General features: G+C 45.5%; 1 protein-coding gene across 4 annotated transcripts in view; it reads left to right on the top strand.

Annotated features, from left to right (window-relative positions):
- The window catches only part of AUTS2 (activator of transcription and developmental regulator AUTS2), a 689,755-nt gene that overhangs the window by 81,330 nt on the left and 602,650 nt on the right, over nucleotides 1-5,775 (top strand). The gene's annotated exons all lie outside the window — the stretch shown is intronic.

Raw genomic sequence — 5,775 nt, 5'->3', positions numbered from 1 at the left:
ATGCCACTTCTCCCGAAGGAAATCAGAGGTTGCCACCATTTTTGGTAGTAGTTAGGTGTACACCATAATGTGATGTCACAGAAGACGAGTGCCACCCTGCCCTGGTCTTCTGCGACATCACATTATGGTATACACCTAACTACTACCAAAAATGGCAGCAACCTCTGATTTCCTGCAATATTAAATGCAGCTCATCAGTGATGTTGGGGTGTTTTACTTCTCCCAAAGGGGCACAGACCCGGCGTGCCTGCCAGAAGGTCGGCCTGACCTGCGTTGTATCTCCTGAGGCTGTGGAGGCTGACGCTGGCCTATGGAAGGCTGGCTTAGCCTTCCAGAAGGAGCGGCAGCCAACACTCCCACAGGCTGTGGAGGAGGGTGGCTGGAGAAAGTTAGGTGGAGGGGAGGGAGGGGAGGGGTGAGAGAGGAAGTGTCAGCGTCAGGGGGGATGGACAGGGTCAGTGGGGTGGTGGTGGGGTGTTCCGAAATGCCCTCCCAAAGTATTGGGAGGTATGCACTGTATTTAGAAGGGGGGGAAGTCAAGGTGATTTGTTATTCCAGGATAAACATTACTGCAGCCTCACTCATCAGATAAAATGATCAGGAGCAGAGGTCAGTTTCAGTCCCTCGCAGGAAGAAAAAGAGTGGTGCTCCTGCAAAATGGAGAGAAAATTATAATTTTAGCAAATGCTGTTTTTTGTTTATACAGTCATACCTCAGGTTGCGAAGCGCGTTTTCGGGTTGTGGACTGTACCGAACCCGGAAGTCCCGGAAGGGGTTACTTCCGGGTTTTGGCGCTCGCGCATGCACAAAAGCACCAAATCACATCATGCGCATGCGCAGACATGGTGCTTCAGGCTGTGAACTCTGCAGGTTGCAAACGTGCCTCCTGCACAGATCACGTTCGCAACCAGAGGTATGACTATATTTTAATCTCTTAACAGTTAGCTTGTTGTCAGTCGCATTTGGCCCCTCAAGAGCATCACAGTGCTAGCCCCCAGGTTGTAGAAAGCTGCACACCCAAGAAAACACAGGTTCTCTGGAGGAAGGCTGCAAAATGGGACTCTGAGCTTCCTATGAACTTGCAGTCCTGGCACTAATGGGAGGGCCCGATGCAGCCCATTGCAGCCATGGGTGGGCCCGACGGGGACCCCTTGGCTGCTGAATATTGAGGGGGCCCGGCCACCTCATCAATTTTTTTGGGGGGGAGGCCTCCCTTCTGGCCTCCCCATAGATGGTGCTCCTGGACAGTAGATATGACACCTGGCTGATATTCAAGTTGAGGTCTCTCCATAGAGCAGGTATCCTGATACCAAAATCCTGATGTCTATATTCTACAGTACAGTGGTACCTCGGCTTACAGACGCTTCAGGTTACAGATGCTTCAGGTTACAGACTTCGCTAACCCAGAAATAGTACGTCGGGTTAATAATCATAATAATAGTAAATTTTATTTATATCCCGCCCTCCCCAGCCGAAGCCGGGCTCAGGGCGGCTAACAACAGTAAAATAGTACAACATTCTAAAAACATTTGATTATAAAAATTAATTCAAATCAAATTGATTAAGAACTTTGTTTCAGGATGAGAACAGAAATCGGGCGGCAGCAGCGCAGCAGCAGCAGGAGGCCCCATTAGCTAAAGTGGTACCTCAGGTTAAGAACAGTTTCAGGTTAAGAACGGACCTCCAGAACGAATTAAGTTCTTAACCTGAGGTACCACTGTACGTACCTCCTGATGAGACGGCATCTGCAGGAGGCCCTCATCTGGAAAGTGGCTGGGTATATAAGGGGTCAGGCAATCTTTCAGGTACCCCAATTCTAAGCTGTATAGGACTTTGTACACCCAAACCAGTGGCTTGATCTTAGCCAGGTAGCTGTTTTCACCTGTGAAGTGCCTTTGTTGATTCATCTCAGTTTAGTTGGGTCAGAGACCTCAGAAGAACAGGAAAAGGCAGGGAAGGAGAGAGGAGGGGATCTGTAAATGAGTCATTTGACTTGGAGGCATTGCTGCTCATGTTTCAGTCATTAAATTGCTGACTCTCACAGAGGCTTGTGCAACACAGGGCTTTAATGATGTTAAAGTGATTTCTTTCTTCCTTCCCTTTTGCCGTTTTAATTGTATAAAGGATCCAGCACGAACAATCAGCTTTGCTGAGAAACCTCTTAGGTAAAATTAGCTTATGAATAAGCGGGTTGTTACACTCCCAGTTCTGGTGGTAAAAGAAGACTTAATAAGAAAGGTCTTGATTGTGCTAGGGAGCTCACAAGATTCTTAAAAAACCAAACAAAAAACCAAGCAAACCTGAAGTGAGCTACACTAGCATTCAGAAAAAAAAATATATGTAGCTAACAGATGACGTTGTCTTGACAAGACAGACTGGAAGTCTGTCTGGACCACTGAGAATGTCTTGACATGATCCAGGCTGCAAGAAAACTCATCAGTGTCTTGTCTTTGGTTAACAAGGTTGAGAAAACCAGACTTTGGGAAGTCTCCTGAATTCTTAAAAGAGTTGCACAAAAGAATGTCCGCTCTTTGTAGCTGTTCCTGCCATGTTGATGAGAGCCACTAGATGACATGTCTATCATGATGCTTAAATTATGCCTCTGAATACATGTTGCTAGGAATCAGAGGAGCGGAGAGGACTCCTGTCCAGGTTGAAGGCTTCCCACAGGTATCTGGTTGGCCACTGTGAGAAGAGGATGTTGGATTAAATGAGCCATTGGCGTGGTCCAGCAGGGTTGTCTTATGTTCTTATGAACTCCAGTGTCCAGAAGTAAACTATCTGGGAATACCAGTTGCTGAGAGGGTGGCATCTTATATGAACACACAAAACTGGCTGACACGGTATGAGAACATTGCTCTATGTAGCTCAGAACCATATGCATGGATGGGTAGCGACTCTAGAAATGAGTATTTTCCAATTGCATTTGGCAACGGCAATGGTGATAATGATTTATTATTTATTAAATGTATATGCCGCCCTTCATTTGAAGATCACAGGGCAGTTTGCAACATAAAAATACAAAACGAAAACATAACCCCCTCCTGTAATATTGCATAACCGCCATCACCACCACAAAAAAAAGATGTCAGGCATTGAATCTCCTGCCCACAATCCACACTCCCTACCACTAAATGGTCAGCTTAACAATCAGTCCCTTTTCCCAGGGGAACTCTGGGAATTGAAGCTTGGGGGCACGGGAATAGAACGCTCAATACCCTTACAAAATTGCAGTTCTCAGAATTCTTCGGCAGAAGCCAAGATTGCTTAAAGTGGTATCATAGTGTGAATGTTGCCGAATTCCAGTTCTGTCTTTATCATCCTCCCTGCTGAGTCTTATAAGGGCGTCACTGAGATTAAGGAACAGAAAGTTGACCCCCAGTGCCACTGCCTGGACTGGATGTAAGTAGGCAGGCAGGCAGGTGGAGGCTGGCTGGCTGAGAGTAGACTGAGGTTGGTGGGGCACTGCCCACTTTGCCCTAATGCACCAGCCACTCCTGTGCCTATTGGCATTGTGTCTGCATTGTTCTGGAGTCTTGCATGAAGGAACAGCTGCATTTTCTGCTTTTTGTCTTCCATTTTGAGCAGGGCTTGTTGCCAAGTGAAATGGCTGGCTGACTTGGTTTGTATGCCAGTTCTGATACCACCCTGTACATCCCATGCTCTTTGATCTGTAACAACAGCCTCCAAGTGTTTTCATCGCTGATTTGCTTTCAGGGAGGTGTACAAATCTCCTCATTACATCTGCTAGTTTGTGAATTTGCAGGCACAAACATCTCAAAATGCAAACTTATTACTTGGCTACCCTTGCATGCAAATTTCAAATTTAATATCGTGCTGCAAGGTCTGTTCATTTTTATGCAAATTCATGGAGGAGATTATATTTTGCTGTTGTAAATTAGAAACTACAGCAGGTTATATGGGTTGTGCATGGGGGGGGGAAACAAGGTTTTTTTTTTGTTTAAAATCATTTGAACAAAACACAGAGAAGAAAGGGCTTGAATAGCAAACACCATTTATAGCAGATCATGCTTGGTGCCAAAAGAAGAAACAAGGATTGTTGCAAATGCCTATGAGAATGCCTTGCCTAGTTTCCCTAAACTAGCAGAAAGCCAACGATTTAAAAGCACATTGAGTTGGGTTATAGAGAAGCAAAATCTGCTTGGCAAAAGGACTGCTAGTGCCCTGTGCACGGTTCCCAGTACTTTGCTCTGGAGGGTGAGATTGACTTATTTGTAAAGCCGCCATTCTAAACCATAACAGCTGCTCTTCAAAATTTGCACTTCTCCGAATTTTGCAATGCAGTTGTCTAGCCAAGTACAGTAGTACCTCAGTTTTTGAATATAACAACAACAACAACAACAACAACAACTTGTTATTTCTACCTCGCCCATCTGGCTGAATTTCCCCAGTCACTCTAGGTGGCTTTCAACAGAACATTAAAAACAAAATAAAACTTCAAACAAGTCTCGGGAGTCAAACGTTTTGGTTTTCGAACGCCGAAAACCCGAAAGTAAATGCTTCCATTTTTGAACGCACCTCGGAAGTTGAACGGCTTCTGCTGAGTGTTTCTCAATTTTCTCAATTAAATTTGCAGACCACCCTTTGCGCCTCAGTTTTTTAAAGTTTCAGAAGTTGAACGGTCTTCTGGAACGGATTACGTTTGAGAACTGAGGTAACACTGTAATGTGTACAAAAATGCATATGCTATGGCAAAGTGCAAAAAATGCATCTATTCATGAAAGTAACATAAAAATGCATTCTATTAGAGAAATCGCTTTGCAAAAATGTGCGCATTAGGCACAACTGCATACAAAAATGTGTTCTAGGAGAAATTCACTGGGCACTTTTACAGACTCCACTTGTGGCCCTGCAGCAAAACGTTGGAAGGAAGCCTTCCTGTTTGCAATGAGAGCTAAGGGGATGCGAACCTGAAGTGCACACCAAAGCCCTACCATCGTTGACCCAGATGTGCACACCAAGTCTAAATGGCACCCCAAGGTCCTCCAAAGCCAAGCCAGCATTGGGCAACCCAGGAGTGCCCTTAACCCAGCAATGCCACTGATATCTACTCCACCAGATGCACAAACTATATTTCCTGCCTAGGCCAAAAGCAGAAAAACTTCCATCATTATGAAGTAGGTGAAAAAGGAAGCCCAAGGCCAGTCAGGGACTCCCCTCAAAAAATTCCTATTCTAAGCGTTAAGATAGGGTTGCCATATTTTAAAAAGTGAAAATCCAGACACGAAAGTTGTTGAGCTTATTTGTGTTGGGTTTCTTTCTTCTTTTTGCCAAAGTTGTTGAGCATGTTCGGATTTCCCAGGATATTTCAGTGATTTATGCCTGGGCAATGCTTAAGGGAGCTGAATAGCGGCTAGGTCCGGGAAATTCTGGCATCCCTGGTTAAGAAGCTCATACTGCATAGGTGTCAGGGACCGTGCTGAGGAGGGCTGCACTGAGGAGGAATGCGGGGAGTTTTCCCCTTTCCCTCTCCCTGCTCCTGATCAGGATCCTGAATCTTCCCAGGAGCAGGAGGACAGTATAGATTTGGAACAGTGGTTTGCAAAGGGACATAGTTCAGAAGGCAGGAGCTGGGAAGTACTGGGTGGGAAACAGCTAGGAGGAGAAGCACTGGAAGAGAGTTAACAGACTCACTTTCTCTGGAAAGCGTTCATCTGCTCAACCCAAGGTCAAGAAGAGCAGATAAGGTGGCAGCACAGAAAGCACAGTGGTTACGAGATCAAGTTACAAGACACGGTAGTGATGTGGGTGACC

Source organism: Podarcis pityusensis, assembly GCF_964106645.2.
Source record: "Podarcis pityusensis genome assembly, chromosome: 15".
NCBI lineage: Eukaryota > Metazoa > Chordata > Lepidosauria > Squamata > Lacertidae > Podarcis > Podarcis pityusensis.
This window is presented reverse-complemented; position numbering and strand designations above follow the sequence as displayed.